Consider the following 13414-nt stretch of genomic DNA (forward strand, 5'->3'; position numbering starts at 1 on the left):
TTACAACATAATCATAAATATTTGTCTGTTTTTTACTGAGATTTTACTGGTTACTTTACCTGTACTTACATGACAGTAATTTAGAACACCCTTTTTATTTATTTTTATCTTACTTGCATAATTCTTGTGACCGTAGGTAGACTCTGCCTGACAAGAAACAAGTAAAACTTGTTCAGGTGTGTAACGTGTAACTTAAGTTTGAAAACCGTGGGGTTGAAATTCACTTGTAGGATATATCGTTACCTAATCTCAGCTTCACGTGGATTAATAGGCTTTAACGGTATTTGCAACCCCTGCGAAAACAATGAAGAAGGATCGAGAGGGAATTAGCAGTGTGTAGGTTGTGTGTGTGTTGTAATATGGATTTATACTGAAGGATAATGGAGTGAAGTGAGACACTTAATTTTGGCTGTTCCTTTATTTGCGCAAAAGCCTTGAACCTTAAGAAAAATGTTTATTTTTCGTGTGCACACATACATGTATAGTACTTACATAATAGTAAGTATACGAATAAAGCGCACATGTTGAAAATGAAAAAAACTTATTTTTTAGTGAACACCAAAAATGATTACAAAATTGGATGTAACAAAAGTCCTTTCAAAGAGGCATGTTTAAATTAAGATCAGAGAAAACTAATATCAAATTTAAAAACAAAGCTTTATTGCAAATGAAATATACACTTTCTATAAAGTAAGGTATGTAGAATATTAAATTTGTCAAATAAGCTCGCAAAAAAATCAAGACACTAAAATGGGTAGCTGAGTTTTTTTTTAAATAAAGGACGGGTTTCATTTGAAAAGTTCATCAAGTTTCAAAGATAATATTCAAATTTTGTGAAATTCCTTTTAAGGTTCTGTAACTATCCAAGAATTGGCCTATTTCAGCATATTGCTCATAGTTGGCGAATGGAAATTTTCAGTTGGCGAACGATATGCTGTGGTCTGTCACAGGCATAAATCGTAGGCATACTAATATATCATTTTATATTTGCATTACATAATGTTCAGAATCTTATTTACTTTCACGAGGTATCTTAATATTAGCTAACTGATTTATTGAACACGGTGTGTGGTAACTAAAATAATTTACAGGAAAATGTTTAACTAAACAAGAAAATTAAGGGAATATTAAAATTAATTTATGGCGTATAGATCATAGAAAATAAATTAAACGCAAAATAATAGAAATGAAAACAATATAGTATGCAGGTAATTGCCAAATTTCCCCATTCCACACAACATATTTCCACAGAAATTTAAGTCTGTTTTCATAATCATAATATAAGGTTGGCAAGAAATAGCAATACGTAGAATAAATATGTATTTTTATGGAATCTTTCAAGTCAAAGTTGTTCTGTGATATGATAAAAACAAGGGGTTTTAATAAAAAAGCAAATGCTAGAATGCCAAGACTTCGCGTTGTGAGAATTTCTTAAACGGAATTGTTGTCTGAAGGTAAGAATCCATCTAAACGGCTTCACCCTATAGATCTTCTTTACCCCCACTCTCCTTTGCCACCTTCACAGCTTCTGTTTTCTCTGGTAACCATAACGATATGTAGGTTTTATGGAACAAGTAAAGATTTTGGGTAAATATTTTTTTCTGCACCCCTTTTAACATAATGATTTTATAATATTATATATGCATACAAACCGTGTTCCACACTCATAGCACGAGTCGTTGTGGAGGGAAGGGAAGGGTGATGATTTTTAACTAATTATATGAAAAAAATGAAGACTTTTTCAAAAGTGCTGATATATAATAATTGATAAATTTATTATTTTTGTGTGGTTTACAAAGCGTTTGCATAAATACACTTCTGTATTTATAATTTCTTCCCACTCGGTCAGCTTTTTTCTTAGAGGAATAGCAAGTAGCTTTTCTATTTAAGATTTAAAATGTGAAGGAGTCCGTCTTGTTATCAGAACACATCCGTTATTCGGAAGAGTCAAACTACGATTATACTTGTCTTTTTTTGGTTTTTTTATTTATTTTTATAGTCAGAACTGCCTTGCTTAAAAAGTAGTGTTAGGAATCACATCGCATAGGAATCTGATACCGTACAACGGACATATATAGCTGTAGTCCCCTGATTTCGCCTTGGTGGATAGGTATTTGGAGACAATCCTCAATTGAAAATTGTCTTTATCCTTAGATTAGGAATTCAATTTTTTACATTTCAGGTATAAATAGTATTGTCGCTATCTCGAAGCTATTTCTTTGCTGATCGTCGTGTACAATCAAAATGCTAACATCGCACTGACCAAAAAGCGTTTATCGCTCGTGCTAATGTCAAAGCGCCGACTCCCGCGTAAAAAGTCTCGTAGCCGAATTTTAACACAGTAATTTGCGGAGTCTAGAATTAGCGTGTTAGTGAATTGTTATAAATACATACGAATTACTTATCATTTGGATATCAGGAGGAAATTACAGAGGAGAAAATTACACTAGCTGAAATTACACCCGTGAAAATTACGTGTCAATAATTATGTGACGAAAATACGCTCGATGGTGTCACAACCTCATTCGTGTAAAATTGTATAGTGTATTGAACAAAAAAATATCCATCACGTGCAATCTTTGTCTTTTCACTTTCATAATGTAATTGTTTTGTTGTTAAATATTCTATTACTTACTAGAAGTATGTTAATACTAACTATTCCATCACAAAGAATGATAAAATGGTAAAATGTTTCCATATCATTTTCTAAATTTGTTGATCTACCATATAATTTACATGACTTATCAAGAAGCGGTTTAATTTTAATGCGAGCAAACCCTTGTCTGTATTAATATGGGCCACTCCATATTATTGAAGTGATTTTAATTGAATTGTTTAATCTCATATGGGATACGATTTTAAATAGATAAATACTACTGGGTGTGGGTATACAAAATGTTAATTCAAAGCAGACGAGGGTTGAGCCGAAAATTATAAGGGTAGCCGGGATGAAGTCTATATTTTAATATTGTACTTTACATACAAGAAATTTTGGAAACAAAATTTTGAAATTTAACTTCTGGGGCTGCATCGGAAAGGTAGTTAATTTAATCTTCAGGTTAATTTAATGTGTAACCTGAGAACTAATTGCATTATGGTTGAATGGGTGGATAGTCCACGTAGGCGACCTTGTTCGAGTAGGCTCTCTTATTTAAATAATGTTATAAAAATAATAAGATTATAGATAAAGTTCGGGAAAAAGGCTTATGGCGTGGAAACGGGGTAGAAAAAATGTAATTAGATCGCATAGGGACCAAGGTTTGTTCTAAAAAAAAAATTACATTTTCATCAATTTTTTTTCGGAATTATGTTTATTAATGAAATGTGTTGTTTATCTATACACCACAAATAAAATTGGGATTTAAGTTATTATAAATATTAACGCAAAATTTTTGTTTTCAGATTCGAGCACTTGATCCCAAGGAAAAAAAGGTAGGCAAATTTTAAACTTTAAATTTATAAAACAAAATATAGGCATAATTTTTTTTTCGAGTTCTGGTGTATACAGGATGTAAGGGAGGTGATTCTATATGATGGTAGAAGTAAAAAAGATAAATAAGTTTTTTGAAATTCCAATGTTTATTTTCACGTACAAAAATATTTTTCGGAAGAAGAATATGTATTTGCCCACACAAAATTCAACTTTTTTTCATAAAAATTGCCTTAAAACGTTCGAATTTCGAAAAAACTCAGTTTTCAAAATTTTAATTTGTCATCGTCATTAATAGAGTTATTTGTATCAGTTTTTCTGCTAAAGTTTTGTTTATTTTACTTTTCATCTCATTTGGTAATTGGACTACGTATACTACTAATAAATATATATATATATACGCCTAGCTTTATTATCGTGGCACATCTTATTCATAAAAACAGGTGAAATGATTTCTATGTAAATCGTAACATATTTTCTCTAAATTAGTTAATATTGTACAATTTTTACATGATAAAGACAATGGTTGATGCACAAATTTATTAACATTTATTTATTTTATATATATAAATTACAAACAATACAAAACAAAATGAACCTTTTCTGTCCAACTGGGAAGGATTCCCGTTTCAGGACAGCCAAATTGTGTATTTAGTACATAATATTCTTACAATGGAATGGCGATGCTGTCAAAACAAATACTGGGAACATAGTTGATTGCATTCGAAGTGACAGGATGGTTTCATTATCCTTGAAAGAATCGCAAAGATGTAATTTATTACCAGGGTCAATTTGGATAACATTAGTAATTGTATTCAGAACGGATGAATGGTTTCTTTCGGGACATCACAAGTCTGAGATTCTTTCCAGGACATTTTGGAGAACATTTAAAATTGTATAGTTAGAATTTCCACATTTATAAATCAGTATAAGACATATGAATCCTATAGAACTATATTTTCAAAATTTCTTAGGTGATAGAAATTAAACATTACTAGACCAGAATATATGCCGTATGACATGAATTTCCAATTTTAAAATTTCGAATCTTTATTTAATGGCTAGTCATTATCATACAGTAATCGAAATAAAACCGCGCAAAAGATTCGTAAATTTAAATTTAAATAATAATCAATAATAATCAATTAATTAACCAATTGAATTCAGATCTGAAGATTTTCACATTCAGATGAACTATTTTCCTATATATATTCAGCATGCCAAAATTAATTCTATTATACAACCGACTTCAACACGTTTTAGCTTATATATCATAGATTGTTTTTATTTTTTTAAATTCTAAAAAAAACAGGCTGTATATAAGTTATGCATGTGTGTGAGTAAAGTCAATGCTCAAATATCACAAATCCAAAAAAGTACTAGAAGAGTTTTGAAAGTACGAGTATGAATTTATTAATCTTAATAACATATTTCTCATTCTCAAAAAATATATAATGTGTATGAGAAAAATAGTAAATGTTTACACATATATAAGCACTAGTGAACCCCGCAATGCTTCGCTATTGCTAATGTCTTTTCAAGCGTCCCAACTTCTTCTACGATTCAATACTGTATACCACAATGTAGTAACATTGTAGTTAAAAAAATACATTACATCGATTCGATTCGACTCCGTATCTCATTCCAAGATAGAGATATTGTGTTAAGTATTCCTCGGGTGTCCCTAACTTCTTCTACCATTAAAACCACTCCTTAAACACTCCTGGTACTAATAAGAACAAATTTTGAAATTTTCAGTGATATTTTTTTGAGTTTTGCGAGCACAAACATAAGCAGGCTGATTGTATGTATTATATTTTTGTTTGTATTATGTTTTTATGCGAACAGTGACGTTAAATGAGAACTTCCACAATGCTAATAGCCCCACCATCAATATCACAGTGTGTTTAGTAATGAAAACGCGCACACTCCTAGAGCAGCGCGGCAAACTTACAAATCTGTATGTTTTGGGTTGCGGTGATGTAGTATGGAAGTGAGTTGAAAATCTGCTACAAATTTGTCTGAAACTTTGGCTCGAAACATCACAACGCTCCCTGAGTTTAACTGCTCGAAACTTAACTGTAGTTGGGGGCACGAGCGACTGTTAATTTCTCGTTTGAGTATGACGGAATATCTGCGAACTGCGTAACGTGATCCAGCTTTACGTTTGTGCCATCTAACTTACCTGATTATGGCGACAGGTCAGAAACTAAAGTCATGAATGTGTATATATTATATGAAAGTTACTCCGACTATAGTGCTTTAAGCTTAAGTACCTGCAAAACTGTTATATTTTAATTTGATGGAGTTAAAGTTACTAGTTTTACTACCCAGATTTTGTAATGGAATTTTTAAAATCTTGTATACATTTATGAATATCATTTTTTTCATATATTACCCTTGAAAAAATTGATGGGCGCCCTTGAGGTGATTTTTCACAAAAAGGAAGCTATTCAAATTACCTAAATATTATTATTGATAAATAAAAAAATCACAGACTCCGGGCTTCGTGCATTTATGAACTCTTTTTACAACAATAAGAAACTGTAGTCCTTTTTAATATTTTTTTTATCAATTTACCTTCTCAGCTAAATACCAGCAGATATTTTTTATTGTTATAAGTTTGTTTTAATAGTCATAATAATTTTCAAAGTTTCCATCTTTGGGGTCTACAGAAAAAGCTCTAAATCTATAGTTTGTCTATTTGAAGTCACCAGTAATAAAAAGCCTACGTGATATTTTAACAAGCACTGTATTTTGCATGACGGCGTCGAGACTGTTGAGACGTTTTCATTTGAATATTGAAGAACGCTAAGTAAAATGTCAGAATCTCTTTACTACATTTATCGTACTTCATCAAAATGCAAAAATATCCGTGACTGCTCCTGATAATTCATTCCTAACTTCATTATTCGAAAACATGCATTACTTCGAAAAAAATGGTGTCACGCCATCAAACTAACAAATAAGAAAGTGTTTCTTTATCACCTAGTTCAACTGTATTTTGTTGCCAGGATCACTTTGATGCAAGAACAATAGCTTAATTTAGGTGTTCTGATTGTTGACTACGAGATTAACCTGTATCTTACTTCTAAGTTTGATTACGCTTTGGTGTTTTATCTGCATATTTTATTTCGATTTTTAATGAGAGTTTCTAGAATTTTTCTTTTGTGGTACCATTGAGGTATAAGTTGTTTCTAAATTTTTGGTACCCATTATTATGTGACAATTATGATAATAAAAAATGATAATTCAATAGACAAATATTTTTATATAAATAGTATTTAGTTATAACTTATTAACCTCAAAAATGCTTTTATAAAATAATACACCCATAACCGCCTTTAAATGTCATAAACATTAGGTGTCGAAATTCAATTTCAATTCTATCGACACTGTGAAATAAAAATAATGAAATCTTTTAGAAACAACAATTTAAACACACAAAACCAGAATGAAATGTGAATAAATGTGCTCTCCGTGACGTCATTATTAACAGATTCAGTCGTATCAACCAAACAGGATGTTTTAATGTCATTGTGTTTTATTCACTTTTAAATGACGATTTATAAATTCTACGTTTATAAAATATAATAAAACCTATATATTCAGAATCACCATAGAGTTCCCTATTCAAAAAAAACTAGTTCTACCTCGGTTAGCAATTGTAGACTCCCACAGCAAAAACTGAATTACTCCCCTTTCAGAACAAAATTATGCTTGTTGAAAATATCTGTAGGTATCTAAACATAAAAGTAGGACTTAGTTTGATCAATAGTCTAAAAACACAATACAATTACAAAAATACCACAATAGGGATATCTTGCTAATTAATAAATTACAGGGATACACAGTACCTATCTATAAGGTTAACGCAAAATCTGTATTATCTTCAAAAGTAGCTTATATTCAGTTTCCGCATAATATGGTTTTACTTCTACATTTTGTTTAAAACTGCGTTAGGAACGATAATATCTTGTCCTGATCTCATAAAATTATTAATAATTTATATTGCATTAAATTATTAGCTTAACTATTGACAGGAAAAGAATCCGAACAAAACGTCTGTAATCATATTTCTGTTGTATTGGCTTTTAAACTACAGAAATCCCAATTATTCAGTCAATTATTAATGGTAACTTATGTATTTACGCAGAAATACGTAAAATACTAAAATGATATGTCAAGTATTAAGGATAATATAAAGAGGATAGTAATTTTGGGTACCTACTCACCCACTTGACTGCGGGATAGTTAAAAAGAGTGGAAACAATCAGGAATTGGGGATTTATTATAAAAATTTCTTCCAACTGATCAATTGGATTATGAAAAAAAAACTTATTACTGGAGGATTGATGGATTTCTAACTGATTCGCAAAAATTATGGCAAAGAAAAATAAACGATACCCACAAAAATCTGTTTTTCAAAATGAAAGCTTGTTAGTTCTCAAAATTACAGAAACAATGTAAATTTTTCGCAAAATTTAATAAATTCATTAAAGGCAGAATTTACGGTGTTCAATTGTTTAAAGTTTAAATTCATGAATTAATTTTAAATAAGTTATTCACACCAATATACCCCTAAGAAAGATTTGTAAAATTCCAAAAAAAAGGTTTTAATTGATAATTTATTCGCAATGTAAAACACTTTATTATTCTGTGCAAACGTTGCTCACATAATTATAATAGCCAATTTAAGAAAAAAAAATTCAGACGTCTCTTTGCGATAATTTTCCTTGTGAATCGTCGTTGGAAGATGGCAGGGATGGGGAAGGGGGAAGGGGGTGGCTCAAGAATTCAGTGGCGTGGCGAGGAATAAATTGCCGGCATAAATCACATGATTATTCCCTCGAGCTCGTCCCTTCTCCATCCCTCTTCTCCTTTCTCGTTGTATAAATATATAAAAAAATGACTAAACAGACTGCTAAGTGAATTTGTGTAAAAACAGCAAAAAAACAATAGTCTTACAAAAATTTATTGCTGTTCAAATAGATTTGAATACATTATTTGCTAGTGGAATTTACGGGACTTTGAATGAATATGTTCTTTTGTTAATTTTTATCGATGAAAATGTTGCTTATTATGGAGCAGAAAAACAGAAAAATGTCAATGTCAAAAAAAAAATCAATTTGCCAGTTCTAGTATTGAGAAATTTTCACACATTTTCTACCTAGATCTTACAGATCACACGCAGTACTTTTTAGCTCATTACGTTAGTTTGACCAGTTGTAGAGTTTTAATATATCAATTTCTGTGTGAAAAAATAAGAGAGGATCTAATATTGTACGTTCCATATATTCAATCAAAAAATGGTTTGACAATTATTTTAAAACTCTGGCAAAACCGGGTAGAAAATGCTAGTTTCGTTATGAGTAGGTGTGTGGTCACACATTGTTTGCGAATCAGTTCGTGGTCGACTGTAATCAATATTTAAAAAAAAATTAAATTGAAAAACAAACTAGTTGGGATAGCTGGTTTACAGTTATTTAGAATTTGAAAGAAGGTCTGACTTACTCCTAATCTTCAGAAGCACTTGCAAATTTGAAAACTTGGGGGAATGCAGGAGCATATGTTAGAGGAAGAAGCATATAGTTGCGTCAATAAGGTACTTAAAGCTCGGAACCCGGTGGCTTTAGTTTGGGATTCGGGCAATAGATGTGCCGCTATGCTTTCAATTAGGTTCTTCCGAAAAGGCTTTGAAATAAATCGAATTATTATTGTAAATGAATAAATTGTGAAATAACACAAATTCATCGCATAAAAGTTACTTGCACAGGTCGGGATTTGGACCCGTGACTTTCTAAGGAATATAACCACTCAAATATAAAATCAGAAATATAAATCAGAAATTTGAACATAGAAGTCTAAACTACCAATTAGAATAATATTATCGGTGTTTTGTGATTTATTGCATAATCCTTTGATTGTTTTCGCAATACTTATAAGTGCTCTTAATCGTTAGTGCAGAGGGACGTTGAATTGATTGTGAATTGAAATATGAACGTGAATATATCGTTAATGATCCATATTTGTAATGCTATATTATATCCAGGATTCCTGATTAAAAATAATAAGATATTTAATACTCTTCTGAAGTGCAAACCACAAAGGCTTGCTCGGGATTAAGCCCGCGGAGGATGCAGCAGATTAGGTTTATTTATATTGGGGATACCCGATACCACATACCGGATAAAAGACGGAATATCCGACCAAACATTTACATTGAATTTGGCTCAATAAAGAGACCTTTCAGCAGCTAGCAGAGGCGCTCAAAGCGAGGATCTCCTAGTATAGTGATTACCAACGAGTGCGGTACCGCCCCCCTGGGGGCGTTGGTGAGATGAAGTGGGGGTGGTGGTTGCCTTGAGGACAAATAATGAGCAGTAAAATGCTCCTAGGGAGCTATGAAATGCTGAAACGACGGTCAAATGAATTTAAAAATTTGCGGGGGGCGTTGACAAAAAGTACATTTGAAAAGTGGGCGGTGGGTCAGATAAGGTTGAGAACCTCTGTCTAAGAGGTAACTTATTAGGTATGGCCAGGATGGAGTGGTTTATTGATTATTAAACAGATTTCCATCACAACTCTTGTTCGTACTCGATAATAGTTATGATGTATTTTGTAACTCTTCATATTGAGCTTAACGTATACATTAAAAATATAAATATAGATTTAGAGATCGAATATATTTGGTAGGTGTATTATTGACAAAAGTCAAAAATGTGCCAAAATCTTCCTTATTGTTAGTATCAAAATTATGTGACATCGTCCATGATAACTCATCAAAATAATAACTCAACACACCTAAGGTGATATAAAGTTATTAGTTATGAAACAAAAACTATGTGAAATAGTTACATATGTACCTAACCTATTTAACCTAGTTTTTGTTTCATCACTTTTCATAACTTTACAACACTTTTTATATGTGTTTTGAATTGTCATTTTGATTTTCCAGAAACCAGTTAGGCTATGGAAGGAGAAGTGGTGGAGGATGGTTCGGTTATCAAAACACACTATGGTCTAATAAACACATGTAATCTCACAAGTCCTATGGAGTAATATGGGTTCGATATCCGCAAAGCGCCAACATACTTCACTTAATAGTCACTTTTTTTTCATTTCACAAAATTATGGGCCCTCTCATTTATGTATTTTTTTTAAACCTTTTCTGTTTAAAAGCTTAGATGTGTAATTACAAATCTGTTTAAAATTGAATTTTCCAAAAAACCTACAATATTATATTAGTCAATGAACAATTGTATAAGTATCAAACGAGCCAAATTGTTACGGAGGCAATTGAAATCCACAAAAACCCCATTAATATTATTATGGACGACGGAGAATATTTATTGGTATTTGGAATTAGTTATTATTTTATTTACTGCTAAACCAAAACTAAACGCCGAAAACCACCATAACAGCATTAATGCTTGCAACAAGGCGAAAGAAGGAGGAGGAAAAATAATCTAAAAATTAATCGCGATAAAATTATGATGTTTGTTTAGTATTTTATAAATGCTTCCACTTAGAAAGTGGAATAATATAACACGCGTCCACTCATGATATTTCACCGGCCCCCGCAGTGGAAGAAGAATGTCTTTGGCAATCTTTTATTTCGCCCGGGGCTACCACTTATCAGTGTGACGGCCTTGCTTTTATGTCTGAGTATATTTTGGGTCAGTGTTGCGCAATAAATTTCCCGGCGAATTTATGGTATGCCGAGGTCAGCCCCAAAAGGTGAGGAAATTCGGAAAAGCCGGAGAAATGGCCGCTCGCGTGTCAGATGATTATCATTCCCTTATTTTATCATTCCTATAATTTTACATTCCATCATTTGAACATTTTATCATTCACTTATTGTTATATTTTTATAAAATATGATCATTCTTTCATCCATAGTGTAATCTTTTATTTTCTATAATCACTTCAGCACTTCGGTATTTGGTAAGCTTGTCGAATTCTGCTGCATACAACAATACTTGATTTCATATTAAATATTTTCTCATTTACAATTATAGCTTAAATATTATCGGGTTTCAGTAAACATGCACAGAATAGGTTTTTAGGTTGTTGGTTTGGATTATTTTTATAATTTATACGTATTTCCCAACCTTCAAACTTAACTGATTGTGAAAAAAGGTAATTTTAGTGCATCTTTTACCATATCCCCGAGATAAATAATTATTTCTTTTGGTAATTTTGTTGAAACCATATGCGATTTATATTTTTTGCGCACTAAATGTGAAGCGGAATTCTCATGTTTATAGTATTTTATCATTCCAGTATTGTATCATTTACTATTACTATACCAATTTCTACTCATTCGTTTTTAAAGATGTGTGTTTTTTATTTTATCACCATTGATTTCTTTACTAGGACGGGGTTGTTTCACGGAATTTGATCCATTCATCAAATTTCAAAGTTAATTTGCAAGTTCTGTGAACGTTCTATTTAAGTTCTATGTTTATATCATTACTAGCCAGTTATTTAAAAAAACCGAAATCAAAAAATACTTGAATAGAACATTAACCGAACTTGAAAAACAACTTACAAATTTGATGAAGTGTTTAAATTCTATGAAACAACTGGCTCTTAAAGTCATCATTATCACTTTATTTATTTGATTCAAAATTCAAAAAACCATTTAATCGTTTAATAATCGTCAACTCTAACGTAAATTTGACAACTCAAAATTTAAATGAACGTTTATTTCATCTGATTTCGAAAATTTTGAAAAAATTGGAGAGACCAGCTCTATATTCTCCATTAATATCTTCCACATATATAAAGAATAGTCCCAGCGTGGCTTTTATTTGTAAACAAATATATAGTATATATTTTTATGGAATGTGTGGGATTGCACTCACCTCCCCACATTCTGGAATAAACAATTATTATTATTATTATTATTATAGTTCAATCCGAGGATGATGAAATTTTACAAACTTGACCTTTTAATTAAGAGGAACGTCAATGTCATATGAGATTATGGAAAACAACCTCCATGCCCTTTACTCATCCTTAGAACAGAATTTTGGCTCTACTCAATAAATTTTTGATCATTTCATGGTAATTTTCATGGTCATTTTTATGCAAAATCTACAGTTTTTTCTTCGATTGTTGAAATTTTGAACACTAAAATACTACCAGTAAAATATTACATTATAATACTCTTATAATGTGATGGTGAAGGACGAACAGAATAATGTTTTCTCAGTCATCCCCACCAGGAGATCCTGCTCTGAGACGAACTAGGTTTTGAATAGAGGGTTTTCTGAACTTAAATGGTAGGGTTTTTCAGTATTTTCATGTCAATGTTCTTAACCTACTAGTCAGTTTTTCTGATAATTGATCGATAGCCAAAAAAAATAAAAAAATGTTTATTAAAAAAAATCTGAAGAGGTCTTGAGTAATGTAATTAGGTACTACTGTTTAATTAGTAAGTAATTATTGTAATAAGCAATTTACAAAAATAAAAACTTCAAACGAAGGCAGCTAATAAATATCCCAGTATACTGACGTTAGAAACCGCTTAGTTCAAACAAGGTAATTCAAGAACTTGTATTATTTTCCGAGGGTTGATTAATGTTTTGAAGTAGTTAGAAGAAAGTATAAGATTATTTTAATTCAAATGCTTGAATTTCACTAGAAACCTCACCTTTGTCTGGCTTTAGAATAGATACCCAGTAAACTAAATAAAGAAGAAACTTGAAACGTGTGTTTTTTTTTTCAATTTTTGATGTGAAACATCTTTCGGCGCGCTCAAGGGGGCCTATAACCGACTCTTGTGTAGCAAGCGTGGCAAGACGGGACGACGCTCTTGAACGGAAACGGGTGACGCTCTTGCACAAAAACGGGACGACGCTCTTGCATATCATCTTGCTTCATTCGGCCATTCTAGTAAGTCATGAGGCTGGCCGAATGAAGCAAGATCGTGACTCTTCGGCTCTTTCCGCCCGGCCGCCAAAACTCTGTGCGATA

At 31.7% G+C, this 13414-nt stretch overlaps 1 long non-coding RNA gene across 1 annotated transcript in view; it reads left to right on the forward strand.

The window, feature by feature from the left end:
- LOC149423193 (uncharacterized) overlaps positions 1 to 13414 on the forward strand; it is a 288922-nt gene that overhangs the window by 193167 nt on the left and 82341 nt on the right. Inside the window, exon 3 of the long non-coding RNA XR_016302309.1 lies at positions 3403 to 3432. This is a non-coding gene — a long non-coding RNA (uncharacterized LOC149423193). The remainder of the gene's footprint in view (positions 1 to 3402; positions 3433 to 13414) is intronic.

Source organism: Hesperophylax consimilis, chromosome 6, assembly GCF_061612785.1.
Source record: "Hesperophylax consimilis isolate HC1 chromosome 6, BYU_Hcon_1.0, whole genome shotgun sequence".
NCBI lineage: Eukaryota > Metazoa > Arthropoda > Insecta > Trichoptera > Limnephilidae > Hesperophylax > Hesperophylax consimilis.